Source organism: Castor canadensis, chromosome 5 (assembly GCF_047511655.1).
Source record: "Castor canadensis chromosome 5, mCasCan1.hap1v2, whole genome shotgun sequence".
Lineage (NCBI taxonomy): Eukaryota > Metazoa > Chordata > Mammalia > Rodentia > Castoridae > Castor > Castor canadensis.
The window spans coordinates 61,541,213-61,559,531 of record NC_133390.1 but is presented as its reverse complement, the minus strand read 5'-3'; the positions used below and the strand labels follow the sequence as shown (position 1 = coordinate 61,559,531).

Sequence of the window (18,319 nt, the reverse complement as noted above, 5' to 3'; positions counted from 1 at the left end):
CTATCCCATGTAGGTTCACGTTATTAGTAGTATAAATTAGGAAGGTATATTTCTTTCTATCATTTTCTATGAGGGAGTGCTTTTAAAATGTAATATTCAAACTATTATTTTGGCATGTCTGTAATGTATGTCTGTATTTATCTTGAAGATGTGTGGGCTATTGGAGACACTTTCTGAATTAGAGGACACCCTCCTCAATGTCTGGGTTCTTGTAGGATTTGAAGAGAACTTGGGGCTATTGTGGGGGTGTCCTGGTTTCACTACAGAGGGTTGGTAGGAGTTGGTGTGGGAGGGAGTTTTCAGGTTTCACTTTAGTAGATGGAGAAGATGCAAGGGAACTGTGTAGCTGGTTTTTAAATTTTATAATTTGATAATTTAAAAAGAAAGTTTACTTTTCCCTCATCTGAATGACTTTAAAGTCATTTTTGTCTATCTTCTGGCAAAAAAGATTACACATTAATTTTACTGGTGGGAACATCTACTACTGTACGTTTCTGTTAAGAAATTTCACCTACTTTTTCTCCTTTGATCTGCATAGCAAGCCAGTGAAATAGGCATGAAAGACATCTCTCCATTTTACAAAGATAGAAACCAAGGCTTAGAGAGGTGAAATGATTTGTCTGAAGTTAGAGACAACTAGTATATATAGAATCACGCTCAATTACAATATGTGCCAGTAAGCACTGTGAAACATTTGAATGGGCACTTTTCCTCAATGTTTAACCCTTATTCTTTGCACAAAAGAACACCACTATTCATTACACTACTGGAAAAAGGCTAAACTATTTAGTTAGCTAGCAAAAGTTAGGTTTAATAACTGAACTTAACAGATATTACTTTAAAAAATCAAGTGATTTGAATCTTTTGATAGTTCGGATCTTATTGTAGAAAGGTCTCCTAGAAACCTGTGTAGTACCTAACTTGACAAGAGAAGTCAGCTAGGCAAGGAGCTGTTTATATCAACTTGAACTATTACTTTTGGGAAAAGGAAAATAAAAAGTTGAAAACATAATAGATAATTTGACTTTTAAAGGTGTTAAGATTTAAAATTTAAAATGGTTTCTGGACATTAAGTAGGAGATATTGCATTCATTAAATCCCTGGTGTATGCATGTATCATAAAATTATTAAAGCTTTTATTGTAAAATGTAAAAAAGTCGGTTATTTTATTGCAGTGATTTGGCCTGATAAATTCACTGAGAAATAACTTAGAATAATGAGAAGAAAACCACTTAGAGCAATGACTTTATGTCTACATTTCCATTACTGCAGTGTTATCAGTACTGCCCAACAGAAATAACTCACTATATATAAGATACATTCATAAAGGAGCAAGAGCACTGAATTAAATGTAAACCATCAGTGTTTTCACTATTTACTTTTTTTGTTTATTTGCTTATAACTTCAAGAAATGTGGTGTTTGGTAGATAATATTTAACAAGAGAATATCTGAGGGGAACATTAAAAATAATCTAAACTGTCCATCTGAGAGGCAAGTTGTCAATCTTGTACCTGGACCCCTTCTCTTCTACTCTTTATACCCTATGCTTATTCTTTCTTTCTCCTTCTTTTAGCTCAATTGTTTCCTACGTTTTTTTCTTGTGTTCAAATTACATTTTTTATTCCAATTAAAACTATTCCACCTTTATAAAAGTTGCGGATTTTGCCAGTATCAGTTGCTAAAAAGCACTTTCTTTCTTTTTGAGGCTAATTTTTACTTATTTATCTTTACCTTCCGCTAGGGGGCAGATAGTGACAAGCAGAAGAGATAAAAATCAAAACAGGGCTGTTTTGGTAGGTTGGGGGGGGAGGTTGTCCAAGACGGAGATTAAATGTGATAGTGGAAAAGAAAGGATTCATCTCCGTTAACATAGGCATTGCTATTGTTTTCTAGCTCACGATAGTTGTATATTTAAATATTATCGTAATTTATAATTTTCCTCTAAATATCCATTTTTAAGCAATTAATAAATAAATCAAAAGTTCTTACTAAAATGAGTGTGCATAGAGAATGTTTGTGTGGAGACTAGTACTAAATATTATTAGCAATCTAAATTAGGCAGACAGAGCTAAGATAAAGTCATTGGGAAACATTTAAAATCAATAAATCTTGAAATTATCTAGGAACCTCATACAAATCTGAAGAAAAAATTATGGTGAGTTGAGGTTTTATGGAGGAGATGGGTTTTGAATTGGGCCACAACTGATAGGTTTGGACAGATGGGGAAAGGCAGAGAAGGAAACTAGGACGAGAGATGTGTAACAGGCCAAGAGTTTCTATTTTGGGGTTCTTCTTTAGAAAGTTCCATGATGCCACATTACTTGTTGAAAAGGGAGTTGGTGGAGGAAGATGGTAAATTCAGTTCAGGGAGGGAGGACACTAAGAAGGGAAATATAGCAACATCCATGTTTTGTGAACCTTTTATGGAGTGGATAAGCCCCCCAAAAGAATACACATAGATGTAGAAAAAACAGAATAAGCACTAGAAATGTTGGGATTTGGGCTCTAGGAGCCATAATTATCTCTTTTCCCTCTTTAAAAGAATGTGAGATCTAAGAAGAGATGGGAAAAGAGAAGATATGAACTATAAATTGGATGATTAACCTTAAATAGCTGGAATGAAACTGTTATGAAATCGAGGAATTAATTGAGAAGTTGGACACAGGGAGGCTAGTAGGTTGAGGATGGCAATAGGACATGGGAAAAAAAATGAAAGCGTCAGCTGTAGAAAAATTGTTTACTAATAAAGTTGTAAGTATTTCAGTTAATGGCACATAACAGTCATTCAGTGGTCGTTTGGTTTTCTGTTGTGTCTGAAATATTAATCTAAACAGTGATTAAAATGTAATAGCTGACAATATTTGCCTTTTCTCTCTTGATACCACTGACATATTGGAAGGTGGAGAAATCTATTTGTAATCTCAGCCGTTAACCCCACTAACCCACGGGGACCTCTGGAGCTACAGCAGCCTTTGAAAGGCCTTTCATTGATCAGAGTGACTGGTCCTTAATCACTCACTGGATGTGGGTAGCTCTGGGAAGGTCTGGCTTTGGGCAAAGTAACTGAATCAACCTCAGATGATGCTGAAAGCCAAAGGCTATTTTCTAACAATGCTCTTGATAAGAAGAGCAAAGAGTATTCCTTGAAGGGGAATCTGGGTGGCACATACTGTATCCATCACAATTACTGTGTCCAATATGCTTCATCCTTTCTTTAATTTCTGAATTTCTGCCTGGTATTATTTCCCTTAGCTGGGTGATTTCTTTTATCATTCCTAGTAGTATAAGTTCTCCAGGAAGGAGTTCTTGTTTCACCATCTCTAATGAGAAGTCAATTGACCACTTACGTCATTGATTCTTTGATGATAACCTGTAATTTTCTCTGGCTGCTTGCAACATTTTCTCTTTATTGTTAGTTTTCAACACTTTAATATGCTAAATGTGGTTATTTTCATCAGTAGGGAATTGCTTAACCTCGTTACACAGTCATTTCCTCACTTGTGAAATGAAGGAGATGCATGATGCTATTAAGAGTCAGACATAAATAGAGTTTTCAGACAGAAAGGACTTGAGAAAGTTTCCAGTTACATTCTTCCATTTTATGTGGAATTTTATCTTCAAGGAATTGCTAACCACATCACTCAACTTTTTAGTAGCTGAGCTGAGTGTGAAAGACCTCCATAGTATGGGAAATAGAGGAGAAAGAGATATGGCAAATGTGTATGGAAAACTGATGTGTGTATGCATTTATTTAGTTAAGTTATTTTGTGGTACTGTGGTTTGAACTCAGGGCTTTGTGCTTACAAAGCAGATACTTGCACAGCAGGCATCTATAGCTTGAGCCATACCTCCAGCCCATTTTCCTCTGATTTTTTTGGAGATGGGGGCCTCTTGAACTATTTGCCCAGGTTGACCTCGAACCACCATCTTCCCACTTTGTTTCCCGAATAGCTAAAATTCCAGGTATGAATGACTGGCACCCAGCAAATCTATGGTTTTTAGAAATGATGCTCTAGAAATGACAGCAAATATTCAAGAGTAAAACAGTAGTAGCTAAAATTTTGAGATTCTTGTTTAGGAAAAATAAGTCACAGCTAAAATGTGAGTGGGTTATTTAGTCAACCAATAAGTAAGGGAGTGTCTGACATGTTGTCAGTCACTGTGCCTCATGCTGGGGATACTTGATCAAGACAGACATAGATCCTGTTCATATGGAGCTTAGAATTTGGTAGGGAAGATAAATAGTAAATAAATTATTGCTAATAGTTAAACAGTTTAAAGCATATAAGGAAAAACATAGGGTGACATAGAAATGTGTAATGGGTGACTTTTCTGGTCTCAGTGTTGGAAAGGTTTTCCTGAGGAAGGAATATTTAATATAAAGACAAACAGAAAGAGATAGGCATGAAGAGTTGTGGGATGAACATTCCAGACAGGTCAGACAGACTGCATGAAGTGCAGAGAGAGCTGGGCTATGACTGGTGCAGTGAAAACATGAAGATCAGCTGTGTGGAGGTCTAGTAGAAATTCTGGAGGTTGAAGAAAATGATGAGAGAAGATGCAAGGGAAAGAAGAGGAATTGAGGCTGGGCGTGCTGGTACATACTAAGGAGGCTGAAGCAAAAGAATGGAGAATTTGAGGCTTGCATGGGTTACAGAGCAAGATCCTGTCACCAGAAAAAAAAGAACGGTGAGACTGTAGAAATAACCACACTAAGGTGCCTGAGTGTGGCAGGAAGGCAGGGAGGGGGAAGAGAGTGCTGCAGTAAAACAAAGGAAAATCAGAGCTGGGGAATGTTACCTCGACCTAGAGGTTAAAACAGCCAGGGAACTTAAGAAACTAAACTCTCCTAAAATCAATGAACCAATTAAGAAATGGGCAACTGAACTAAACAGAACTTTTTCAAAAGAAGAAATTCAAATGGCCAAAAAACACATGAAAAAATGCTCACCATCTCTGGCCATAAAGAAAATACAAATCAAAACCACACTAAGATTGCACCTCACCCCTGTTAGAATAGCCATCATCTAATCCACTGCTGGTAGGAATGCAAGCTGGTGCAACCACTCTGGAAAAAAATTTGGAGACTTCTTAAAAACTAAACATAGTCCTGCCATATGATCCAGCAATCCCACTCCTGGAAATATACCCAAAGGAATGCAACACAGGTTACTCCAGAGGCACCTGCACACCCATGTTTATTGCAGCACTATTCACAATAGCCAAGTTTTGGAAACAATCAAGATGCCCCACCACTGATGAATGGATCAAGAAAATGTGGTACTTGTACACAATGGAATTTTACTCAGCCATGAAGAAAAATGAAGTCTTATCATTTGCAGGTAAATGGATGAAACTGGAGAACATCATTCTGAGAGAGGTCAGCCAAACTCAGAAGACCAAAAATCGTATGTTCTCCCTCATATGTGGACTTTAGATCTAGGGCAAATGCAACAATGCTGTTGGTCTTGGATCACGTGACAAGGGGAGAGCACATACGGGAGATATAGGAATAGGTAGAAAACCCATAACATGAAAGCGTTTGATGTCCCCACTCCAGAGGAACTATTACAGAAACCTTAAAACGACAGGTTATCATGAGCAGGGGATCAAGAACCAAGGTAAAGATAAGTTAGAGTTAAATCAACATGGGTTGTAACACATGGATACATGAAAGCAATAGTAGGAATCTTTCTGTATAGCTGTCCTTAACTCAACTAGCAAAAATGCTTTGTCTTTCTTATTATGCATGTGTCCTTTTTTCAACAAAGTCAGTGATAAGGACTGAACAGGACCTGCCTGAAACTGAGGAGGGGAAGAGGAGAAGGGTGGGGGAGGGGGGCAGGATGGAGAAATGACCCAAACAATGTTTGCACATGTAAATAAATAAACAAACAAAAAATAAAAATAAAATGACATGTGATTATGTATGGGACAAGCTGCCCCCCCCCTTTCTGTAAACCTGCTCTAAATGGTATATAAGGAAAGCCCCCTTTGTTTTCGGGCTCAGCCTTTGGACTAGAGTCTGCTGAATTGCTTCCACTTTGCTTAATAAACTTGCTTCCTGAAAGCTTTGGTGCCCTCTCAGTCTCTGTCTGAGCCCTTTTGTAACATGAGGACAAAGATAATTTGCAGAGAAGATACTCGTGTAGGCAGTGAAGACAGGGAAGAAGACAGTGAGAAATGCATAGATGTTGTAGAGGTTAAGAAAGGGCTTTCAGAAGGGGAAAGTGATTGCATTGTTAACTTGGATGACAAACAGATTCTCCAAAGAATCATAAAGGTGTTGGGGAGTAGCACTGAAATGACATATGCATGTTATAGAGAACTATGTTTTTATTCAAAAAAATTAAGGCAAGAAAAAGTTTTCAAAGACAAAATGAGGATTGCATAAAATATTTTCAAACAATAATCTTTGGCTACAAGGAACATTAACAAGGGTGGGGGTCTACCCAAGATGAAACTGATAATTGTTGGGTTAGGCAGATGTATTTTCTGCATAAGGTTATAGTGACCTTTATGCAAGGTTATGTTCTGACAGAGTCATAATAGTTCTTGTTATCAAAGATAAACATGAGATTCTCCTCTTTCATAATTTCCTGGCTTTAATTTTTTTTATTTTACTTTTTAAAAATTAGGCCTTAACATAAACAACTCTGTTTTAGTTCTAACATCTTTCGCAGTATCAAAATCTGCCAGGCAACATGGAGCTCCCCAGCTCAGAAGTTCGACTATAAAGACACTGGTGGCCTTTGAAACTACAGTTTGAGCAGGCATGGGAGCAGACAGACTGCTGATGTTGTGGGGGAGTGCGTGGGAAAGAAATTGAGGCCATGCCACCAACCACTCATTTGAGAAGTTAGGTAACAAAAAAGAGGAAAGGATCTTAGCTAGAAGGGGAAATCTGCATTACAAATTTTTCTTTTCTGTCATCATAGGGGAAACCTGACTGTGATTAAAAACATCATTTGAGAAAATTCAGTAATTCAGTGAAAGTATATATATCCAATCTGTGTGGGTTCATGTAGTTGTAAGGTGTTTAGTCATTTTCTTTTTCTCTTGATGTTCTCTTAGTTTACCATGCCATGTTACTTTTCCCTAGAGGTTTATGCATTACATGCTATGAGAATATTGGTTACATGACCCCTTTTAATATACTGATCATTTTTTGACAAAAATGTCCAAATGGTAAGCATTAGTGAATTACAAATAATGAAATAATTGGTAAAGTTTCAAATAATGAAGTCTAGTTATTTTCATTCTCTAACAATAACAACAAAATTGATCTAGCCTTAATTAGTGCTCTCCTAAATGTTTAGCAGGGATTGTTGTAAACCAGTAATTTTAAGATGGTTGCCAGACAGAATCTCCTCTGGAGCCAAAAATATTAAGGATACTGGGTGCCGTCTTATGCCTACTTGCTCAGGCTTTTTTAGGTGTAGCTATCAGGACTTTCATGAATCTTTGCAGGCAATTCTGATGGGAGTTGGGGATAAAAGCACTGTCCTAGATCTTTCTTAGTTTCTTTGTCACCCAAACTATCCCAGTGTCCCTCAGACTCAGTAGATGGTGCCTCATCTCCTGATTATCCATCATCCAATGTGGAAACTTCTTTATTAATCAGATGGTAAGGGTGCTGAGAGCCAGGACCTTGCCTCATTCACTCCATCACACACAGAACTCTGCATAGCTTCTTGACCCTAAGCTACTTAAATAATGTTTGCCAACTGAATTTCCTCACTGTCTCATCTGTCTGTAATCATCTTTACTGTCTGTTCCTCTCTCAGAAATGAAATGCCAATCTTTGCTTTTAAAAGCAAATCTCCACTTTGCTTCTTATCTCTGTCTTTCCAGTACCTCTTGGATTCTGCTTTCTCAGTTAGCCTCCTTCATTCTTTTAACTTCTACCTGTCTCTCTTCCTATCTACAAACATATTACGTCCTTCCATGGTCTTAAATACATCTCAGTCCTCTTATCTCCAGATATTGCTCCATTTCTCTCTCTCAGTTTGACATAAGCCAGGAAAGACACCATAGTCTCATTTCTTCTAATCTTTGGAAGGAAGAATCCTTGAAAGACTTAAGTCTGCTTTTGTTGACTTTATTGCCTCTGCTCACTAGGCTCCTTTCAGTATGGTTTCCGCTCCTCCCTCTGTACTAAAACTTCTCTCTTACAGATCTTAAAGGTCATGGTGACATTCTTGTAAGTGATCATAAAGCTGCTTAGTTCTCACTTTAAGATTTTCTCCCAATAATTTGATCTTGATTTTTCCTATTGGGAAATCTTGTCTTTCCCTGGCTTTATGACAATGCATTTTCTTTCTACTTTTTCTTCATTGTTTTTGCTAATTGCCATGCCTCCAACAGATACCTAGTTATAAATATTTTCAAGACTCTGGGTTTGACCTTTTCTCTAATATGCACACCAGAGATAGCAATCTGGCAGCCTGTGAACTAGATCTGTCTTGCAGACCCTTTTAGTTGGCTCATATAATATTTTTAAAAATTTGAATTAGCACCAACTAATGATAGAACTGGGAGCTTTTACTTAAAATCCCTGACCTTAGTGTCTGGGGTTGCTGTGAGGATTAGGTCAAATGATGCTTATGAAGTAATCGTCACTGTGTTTGGATTTGGAAACATTTTTTTAAAATGGTAACTTAATTATTATTTTGTGGTCTTCAAAGCTTTTTCATATATACTATTTTTAAAATTTAATTAGCCCATTCAGATTGACTTTTTGATTATTTTCAGGTTTTTCTTTTTTGGAAATAAAACAATGCTGGAGTTAAGATTTTAGTATTTATCTTTGCATATGTAAATATGCATGTTTATTTAATATCTACATATCTGCTGAACACGTGCTCTCTTGTGATCACTGTTATACATTTGTACAGCATCTGCATTCCGTCAGGGAGCAAGCCTGTCTCCATTACCTAGTTTTGGACTATGGACAATAAGTGCCTCAAATAAAAAGGATAGGAAGATGGCTGTTATTAGCACTGTGCCCTAAACCATCTGATGTACGCATTATCATTATATTGCTGAGAAATAGGATAAAGGCCGTTCTTAACCGTAATTCTTTTTTTGCATTCTAAATTTTATCCATCCATTGAACTTATTATTGAATTCTTGTGTTTTAGAACTTGTTACTTTTCTTAAACACCTCTCTAATTTTCTTTTCATAAACCATCAGGTGTTTTATTTTCATCTCTATGTTATCTCCAAAGAGCAGAATTATTTACTATCTACATGACCTTCCGTGTATTACTTGATCTGTTTTTAATCTAGTCACAGTTTTTGCTAATTTTCTTTCATTTGGGTTGTCTATTTCTCTTTTTTATTGGTTTTATGTTTTCTGTAAATTTTTGCAGAAAAATTAGCCTTCGTAAATTTTATGAACATTCTCCAAGTTTTTTATTGACAACATTATTTTGTTTTCTTTTCGGTTATATAGAAGCTTTATATTTTAGAGTCAAATATCTCAATCTTTTGTTCATGGCTTCTGTTTCGCATCGAGCTTAGACAGCTTTCTTCCTACAGTGAGCAAATGTTCCAGTTCGTCTGGGACTTTTCTCCTGGTTTTAACACTGAATGCTATGGTCACAGGAACCCCTACTAAAGCAAGATGCTATTTATCTCATGTTATGTTTAAAATAAAAAAAGAACCCATGTTTTCTTTTACTATTTTTATTTTGTCTTTCATATTTAAATCTTTGATTAATTTTATTCTGAAAAGATAGTGAGAAAGGAATCCAACTTTATTTTTTCCACATGGCTAGCTAGTTCTCTTAATATCATTTATTAACAACAGAAATAATCATCGTTCTCTTTAGTAATATAAGTGGCCATTGATATCAAATACTGAATTCTCACATTGCAGATAAAGCAAAGGAGGTGCAGGGAGACCTGTACGTGATTACAGGGGTGTATAAATAAATAGAAGAACCAACATGGTAGTCAATTTTCTGAACTCTAATTTTGACTTTTTTTTTCTTTATTTTTCTCTGCTAAAACTTTGGGTTTCCACCCAAAAGTTTGTTTACTTAATACCTAACTAGGTGTTGTCTACTACTAAATTGATGTCTTTAAAAATGAAAATAAGTTTCATGAAGTTTAAGAATATGAAACATGTGCCATGATCCATTGTTCAAATTATATTAAAATGTTAAAAATGAAGGAGGTACTTATTTGTATTTCTTTATACTTATTTTATATTACCACATATATACCTTAGGATATATATATCCTATATATGTAGGATGTATATATCCTACATATATAGGCTATATAAATGTTAAAGAATAATTATACTATAGATTCCTATGTGAGTTAAGAAATAGACTGCTTCCTGCTTAATCATATATATCCCTCCATTTCTGCTCGAAAGTTAGCCATTATCTTTTGGGATAATCAGTCATTTTGGGGAATAGTCATTCTCTGCTTTTTATATTTTATCATGTATGTATGTAGCTTTGAACAGTAACCTTTCATTTGCTTTCTTTGGATGTTGTGCAGAAATGGAATCATATTGTGTACATTATTTTTCATAACTTCTTAAATTTGTTCAATATTATGTTTGAGATTTATCTACAAACATACTTGAAGTTCATTAATAAAAATAATTTTTACCCTAAAATTTTAAATATTTGCTAAATAGTTTTTTCCCGAAAAAGATCTGATACAGAAATAATAAAATATGATTTAAAATCAGAAATCTCATATTTAGTATTTAAATTTCTTTCCTTTTGTGAAGCAGGGATTCATGACAACTGAAACATTAAGCTGTGAAACATATGAAAGAGAAAATTTTCATTTGAAAACCATGCTGTATTTCCTTATTACCAAAATTGTAAACATTTTTTTTTCTGTTATCTTTCCATAAGAAAATACATTTGTGCTTGGGAAAAAAAATCCTGAAATTGTAGATATTCATATAATAGCAAAAACTGCCCCATTCTTCAGACACTGGTATTTCCTATAGTTCCTTTAACCACTTGTTGGCATATAACATTACTTTTCTTTGGAATGCTCATTTCTCCTTCTTTGCTTTGAATCCGTTGAATCTTGTATTAGTTAACTATTACTACATAACAAGTTTTCCCCCAAACAAGTATTTACTATCTTATAATGATTCAAGATGAGTGTGAGAGAGACCATGAGGACAGGAGTCATAGGCTTTGTGTATGACCTGATCTCAGCAGCAACATCCCATTGCTTCTGTTGTGTTTATGAGAAGTGAGCTCATACTCAAGAGGAGAGGATTTTATAAAGGCATGAATATCAGATGGGAAACATGGGGAGCCTTTGGAGAGGCTGCCTGGCACAGAGCTCAACACTTGTTCATGGCTTCTGTTTTGTATCAAGTTAGAAAGATGAGTAGCTCAATGCACATTCTAAATGTTTTCCTTCTTTGCTATTGCAATGTCATGTAATGGTGTAATTGTTTGATTAGTTACGTCTATTGCCCCATTATATTAAAAGCCTGTTGATAAATAGATATTGAATGTCTAGCTATTATAATTGAGTAGATGAATATTAACAAAGCTTCCATGCTGTCTCCATCAGTCCAAAAGCTTTAACGTACCTGATAGGTGGTCACTTAGGTATTATTTCAATGCAAAATGCTAGCAAGAAACTAATAATCATCAGAGTAATGTCTTAGTAATTTAGCTTAATAGTGTGCTTTCCTTAGTAGTTTATCTTAGTAATATCCTTTATTTCTAAAATTTATCATAAAATAAAAAATTAGTCTTCAGGTAACTTTAGTGGAGAAAAAGAACACACAGCAGCATTTGGGGAAAAATTGGTCTTGCTTTCAATTATATATGAAGGATGATTCTACTTTTTAATTATATACCAGAAGTAAATTTGTAATTAAGGTGTTCTCCCCGAAAAGTTACAAATTTCCTGTACTTTCTGACTATCATGGACATCCACTAGCTCCCATATGATACAGTGAAAACCACTGCATTAGAGGCAGAATATTATTAACCCATTTGGATGGTGGAAATCATATTTTTTGGACCTTTAAAAAGGGCAATTTAGTTCTACTTGAATCCATTCAAAACTCCAAAATATTTTGTGCAATTATACTTTTCTTTCCAACCTACAATTACAATATGTAGATTATAAAATGTAAAAAAGCATTCATTAACTACTGATTTTGATATTTTAAGCCTTTTTTTTGAGTCAGGAGACTCATACTAAAAAGTTTCTGTACTGTATTGACTTTACTACACTGGAGATCAGAAAAAGTCATATGCTTATAGCTAAATAAAGGTCTTAGTATAGCTAAATAAATGTCTCTGCTAGTGTCATTTGAATTCCTGGGTCTTTGTGTGATTAAGATCTCAGTCATAAGTTGCATTCATCTTAAATGAAACTTTGAATCTTTAGGAGAAATGTGCTTGTTGATTATAATCAATTTAATTTGCAATGCACTTTGATATTATATTTATTCCTTACTTGTTAAGTAGATAAAATAATGGTTCATGTTTTGTAAAGTGGAAAACAGTAGAATATGAATTCATTAGAAATGTCTTTTTAATTAGGATCTATTAATTATACAAGGGGATTCTTGTGACAATTCCAAATTGGCTTATATTGTACATTGGTTAGATCACTCCCAACATCTCTGCTCCTCAACCCCATCTATACCACTTAAAGCCGTTGCAAGAGGTTTCTTTGTTCTATAAGTATATGAAGTTCATCAACTATATACACTTTAATCTCCTTCATTCACTCTCCACCCTCCCACAAGTACAGAAATGTCTTAATGCTTAGTCCATAAAGGTTAAAATAACTTTGAAGAGTTATTGAGGTTTGAAAGAAAGCAATTTTGAAGTTTGAAATTAATTTTCCAGGCCCTTCCTAACCATGTTGTTTGTATTCTTCCAAAAAGATTTGCAAGTGAATCAAAGGGCAGGAAATCTTAACTTTTTTGTTTCTTATCCCTATACACTAGAAATAATAAATAAATATTAACAACACTGTCAATCAACCATTTAAGTATGGCATAATATTTGCTCTTCTTGGTTAATGGCAGTTACTGAATCAGAGGTTGTTGCTGAAATTTCAGAAATGCACATAACATGTAGGTTTTTTAGAGTGAAGAGCACACAGTGCCTCATTTTTTAGTAGATAAAAACTGTTTAACATCACAGGAAAGTCATGTGCTGTTTCTGAGATCCCTTTTTCTCTCTGAAGGGAGTCTCTCTGGAGTCTGGTTTGTGCAGTCACACCGATGCAATATGCACCCCGTGGGTGGTATTTGCTTGCTCAGGCATATGACAACGATGACTTGGGAAAGGAAACTTCTGGTGCTCAAAGTTACTAAGAGGTTTCAGTGCTAGTAAAATCACAAAACTCACTCCTACTGATGACTGTGACTTAGATGGAAATTTTTTTTTTAACATTATCTTCAGTGCGAAGGGTTTATGTTTATCCTTTATTTTGCAGGGTCTAATGTTATGTGTATTAAAACCTGAAATTGCTGACACTAGTTCTAGTTACTCGTTTTCAATTTTGTTGAGTAATAACTTATAAATAGTTAACTCCATGCAATGTGAAATGTACTCTTTGATGAGTTTCGACGTTGTGTACTCCTGTGAATCATCTCCACGAACAAGGTGGAAACATTTCCAGACTGTGTCATGTGTCTCTGCAGTCCCCGTCAGAGGCAACCACCCACCTATTCTCTGTCACCAGACTGCGTACCATTTTGTATTAGAAGTAGTATTTTGTGTAGTATTTAGAGTGTATTCTTTCGTGTGCTTTTTCATTTACCAGAATGATTTTGAAGTTTGCTTGTTATGTTTTCCTGCTTGCTGCTGATTAATATTCCATCATGTGGACATTTTATCCATGTACATGTTAATGACACTTGGGTTTTTAACAGTTTTGGGGTGTTGTGAATAAATACTTGTAAATAGCTCTCTGTGAACAGTCACGCACAAGTTGTATGTGGATTTTTGTTTTCTTTTCTCTTAGGTAAATTCTTACCATTGGAATTGCCAAGCTCTATGGTGGGCACATAGTTAGCTTTGCAAAACAATTAGCAGAAGTTTTCTAGTGTAGTTACATTGTTTTGCATTCCCACTAGCAATGTGTGTATTCCAATTGCTTCTCTCTCCTGCCAGCACTTACTATCAGCCGCCTTAATATTAACCATACTCATAGATATGAATTACCTCACTGCTTTTATCTGCATTTTCTTCATGGTTGCTACAATTGAACATGTTTACCTCTTTCTATTTATCTGTTCCCTTTTTTTTAGGTTGTTTTTTTGGTGGTACTGGTGGTTGAACTCAGGGGTTTGAGCTTATGCTCTACTGCTTGAGCCACATCTCCAACCCTGAATCTTTCTTTTTTTTTTTTTGGTGAGGTGTTTGTCAAATTATTTGTTCAGTTTTTTTCAACTGGTTTTTATAGGAATGTAACAGTTCTTTACATATTCTATCCAGTGGCCTTTTGTTTGAGATACATATTTTAAAATATTTTCTCCTTTTCTATGATTTGTCTTTTCACTTTGTAAAATTTCAATTTATAATTGTTTGTGCTGTTATAGAAAATATAATTGCTTTAAAGTATTGTGGTTTTTTTATTATGACTTTGCTGAATTCAATTAGTTGTAGGAGTTGTTTTGCAGATCCTTGTCAATCCTGTTATCCTTATGTAGGGAGAGTTTTGTGTCTTTGTTTCTGATGTATAGCTTTCCTTTTTTCTCCTTATTACAGAACTACAAAATTGAAAAAAAAGTTTCAAGAACAGATATTTTTGCTTTACCTCTGGTTTAGGAAGGGAAACATTTCATTTAGGATGATATTTATTACCCATAGAATTTTAATAACTGCCCCTAGGCAGTTTGAGGACATTTCTTTCTATTCCAGGAGATATTTTTAAAACTCATGAATGAGTATTGAATTTTGTCAAATGCCTCTTGTAATCTACTAAAATAATTATGTTTTCCCCCATATTCTGTTAATATTGTAAATTTCATTGATCCCTGGGTGTTCAATCAATCTGAATTCCTGGGAAAAATCTGATCTAGTCACGTTGCATTATTCTTTTTATGTGGTGCTAGTTTTGATTTGCTAATATTTTGTGACAATTTTTGTGTGTTAAATTTGCAAGTCTTCTAGTCTATTTTTTTATTTGTAACATGTTTGCCTGGTTTGATGTTAATTTTATACTTGTAAAATTAGTTGGTAAATGTTATCTTGTTGTCTAATTTTCTGAAATGTTTGCATATAAAATCAGTATTATTTCTTCCTTAAATGTGTGCTTAAATTTGGTAGTGTAGAGGGCTAGGAATGTAGCTCAGTGGTGGAGCACTTGAATAACACATGCAAGGACCTGGGTTTGGTCCTGAACACCACAATAAAACAAAGTATTTGTCATTGGAGAAAATTTGATGGGAAGGTTTTTATTTACAAATTAGATTTTTTAAAATTCTGTTGTCTCATTATTCCTTTCATGAATGCAGCCTTATATTAGATATTAGTGGCCTGTCTTTAATTCTCAGTATTAGAGATTTGTGTTCTGTTTTTTTCTTGACCATTCTCATTATGGTTTAGAAGCATCGATGATCTTTTCTAAGAGTCAGGCTTTTTTGTGCGTGACTAGGAGGGAGCCATGTTACTGAGGATGGAACATTCAGCCTTGTGCATGCTAGGCTAGTGCTGAACACTGAGCTATACCCCAGCCAAGAGCTAACATTTGATTTGATTTACTTAATTTTTTACATTACTTGTTTTGTATTTTATTGATTTAATTCTTATATTTATTAATTATTTTTCTTTGAGTTCTTTAAGGTAACTTTCAGATGTTTCTTTAAAAAAATTTAATTTAAAGTGTTAATTTTCTTGTAAGCACTGTGTTAGTAGCTCATCACGTATTTGGTATGTTGTATTTTTATTATCATCCAGTCAAAATATACTCTAATGTCTATATAGATTTCTTCTTTGATCCAAGAGTTGGTATAGTCTTAAATTTCTCATTATAATTGATTTCCAGTTTAATTCTATTTTGGTTGGCTCAGAATGTGATCAAGCTTAGTGAATGTATCATGTACACTTAAAAAATGTGTTTTACATATGCTGGGCTAGTGTTCTAAAAATATCAATTAGGTCAATGTGGTTGGTAACCATATTGGTTATTTATTACTATGTAATGAATGATCCCAAGACTTAGCAGCAGATAGGAAATATGTACAGATTATTTCAAAAGATAAAAAGCACCATGAGTTGACTTGATACTTTTGATTTAAATTTAGCACATTGTTTTTACTTGAACTTGCTTATTTTTAATCCATTTCTCCTTTCTTCCTCATTTAAAAATTGCATGACACCAACATAATAAATCCTTTTTCTTCTTAATTCATCATTTTATTTTTTGATTGACAAATATTTGTAAATACTTATGAGGTACAATGTGATGTTTTGCTTAATTAGCACATCCTTATGTTACCTTAAACTTTTATAATTTCTTTATGGTGAGTACATTCAGAATTCTTTTTTCCAAATATTTCGAGATGTACACTGCATTACTGTTAACTATGCTCCTCCTGTGATTCTGTAGAGCATCAGACTTTATCTAACCATAACTTTGTACTCAGTGACCAACTCTGATCCTCCCTCCTCTCTAATCTCCCCAGGGTCTGGTAACTAGTATTATACTCTCAATTTCTATGAATAATTCCTTTGATCTATCCCATAGCATATATAGAATAGTTTGTGAATAACTATACCAAATCACTATTACCAATGTGATCATTGGCAACAGTTTAAGAATTTTTTTCAGTTATTTTTGTCATTAAGTTATTATATTCTTCTATAGACATCCAGTCAAATTACTAGGATTTCAGAGTTTCTTGGAATAGCTCATCTATACATGCTTATGCAAATAGTTTTTCACACAATTAGCTAGTTTCATTTTGCTTTGTAATTTTAGGGCTTATAAATAATTTAAAATTCACTTAAATATGTCTTATAATTATACAAAATTGTTACATGGTTCCACAGTCAAATCTACAAAATGAAGAATATTCAGAAACATCTCATTTCTAGTCCTGTCCCATTTTATTCTTCCAGTTTTGCAATTATAATCAAGAAAAGAAAGAAAGCACATGCACATTGTTATTCCTCCCATCTTGTTTTAGGTTAACGGTAGCATGCTATCATTATCTAACTTGATCCTTTCACTTAACAATGTTTCCTGGCCACTCCATAATAGTTTATAGAGCTATTCCTGATTCTTTTAAAAAAATGTTTCATTGTACTTCAATTTGTATATATACCATAGTTTAGTCAATCAGTTTCCTATGGATAGGTATTTGAGTTATTTCCAAATCTTACAATCATAAATAATGTAATGAACAGCCTTGTGCATGTATTCTTTTCACTCTATTCCCTGTGTATTCTTGGGAGAGGTTCCTAGAAGTGGGATTGCTGAATCAAAAGCAGTATGCACCAATAATTTGGTTACGTATCACCAAATTTCTTCCTGTCAAAGTTGTAATATTTTTACATTCTCACCGACAGCATAAGGGCGTGCCCCATGTCTTCACAATATTACCAACAGAGTATGTTGTCAAACTTTTGGGTTTTGCCAGTTTTGTGGATGAGACATGGTATTTCCGTAGTTTTGATGTGTGTTTCACTTACTATAAATTATGTTATCATTTCATAGGACAAAGAGACATTTGTAATTTTTTCTCTATAAACTATCTGTTTATAACTTTAGTTCAGTAGGCTATAGAATTGTGTTGACTTTTACTTTTATCCCCAACTGAGCAAGCCACACTTGAGAGAGTTGTGAAAGCCATTATTTGAAGTATTTAGGATGCAGAATAAATAGCATTAGATAAAAACCCCTACTGCCACAGAATTTATGAAGTGGTGAGAGAGTAATGGGTTGGCCCATGAATTTTTACAATAATCTCAGTTCCTCTTCTTAACCATTCCCATTCCTATCTAGAATGCATAATGTTGTTTGCATTTGCCATTATAATCCTGATTCCATGGATTGAGCTTCTCTTTCAGACCTTTGTTTCTCAACTACTCTAATAACATGGCTGAGACTCAATTCACCAACTCTTAATTTAGGAAAGTCACTTATCTTAGCATATTTTGTAGGTGTCAACCTTTGTTTTCTACTCAAGTAAGTCTTACCTGAACCAAGAATCACAATTGAGCAACTGAAGCACCTTACTAGCTGAGGGCCCTGGTCAAAAATTCTGCTGTGTCTGAAAATGAGAATAATAATGCCTACCAATTATGGAAGATTGAAATAAATGTCATAAGCACATTACCCAAA

General features: G+C 34.5%; 1 protein-coding gene across 5 annotated transcripts in view; it reads left to right on the top strand.

Moving 5' to 3' along the window:
• The window catches only part of LOC109683333 (cell surface glycoprotein CD200 receptor 1-like), a 109,572-nt gene that overhangs the window by 17,032 nt on the left and 74,221 nt on the right, over positions 1-18,319 (top strand). The window lies entirely within an intron of this gene.